We start from the raw sequence: 644 nt of genomic DNA on the forward strand, positions 1-644 counted from the left end.
TCGGGGCCGAGTCCGCGCGTGTCACCTGCGTCTGCTCACGCTGCAGCCTCTGAGTCTGGTGCAGCTTTTGGCTGGGCTGCACCTTTAGTGGCTGATTCGCAGGGAGGTCCCGCTGGGGTCCCGCTCAGCGTCAGGCTGCGGGAGGTGGGCAGGGCCGGCGGGCACCCTGTGGAGGGACTGGAGATTTCCCAGGGGCTGTGGGCAGACCTGGCAGCTTCACCCGGTAACGGTAGCGCAGTCTCCGTCCGGGGGGCACCGTCCGTGGTGTCCTTGGGATCTGGTGCCCGAGAAACACGCAGGGACGCCAGCAGCCCTGCTCGCACACGCAGCTCACCGTCACCCTGGGTGCTGGCGGTGTGGGTGCTGGAGGGTGTGGGTGCTGGCGGTGTGGGTGCTGGAGGGTGTGGGTGCTGGCGGTGTGGGTGCTGGCAGTGTGGGTGCTGGAGGGTGTGGGTGCTGGCGGTGTGGGTGCTGGCGGTGTGGGTGCCTTAGGAAGGAGCCCGCTGGGTGCTGGGTCTGGGTGCTGGGTGCCGCAGTGGGAGACAGTGAAACTGAAGCCTTGGTCACAGCCACGGGCTGAGACGCCCCTGGGGACTGGCGGGTGTGCTAGGGTCTGGCAGCAGCCGGGCTCTCACGGGGGAGGA

The sequence above is a fragment of the Myotis brandtii genome, unplaced genomic scaffold (genome assembly GCF_000412655.1).
Source record: "Myotis brandtii unplaced genomic scaffold, ASM41265v1 scaffold1466, whole genome shotgun sequence".
NCBI lineage: Eukaryota > Metazoa > Chordata > Mammalia > Chiroptera > Vespertilionidae > Myotis > Myotis brandtii.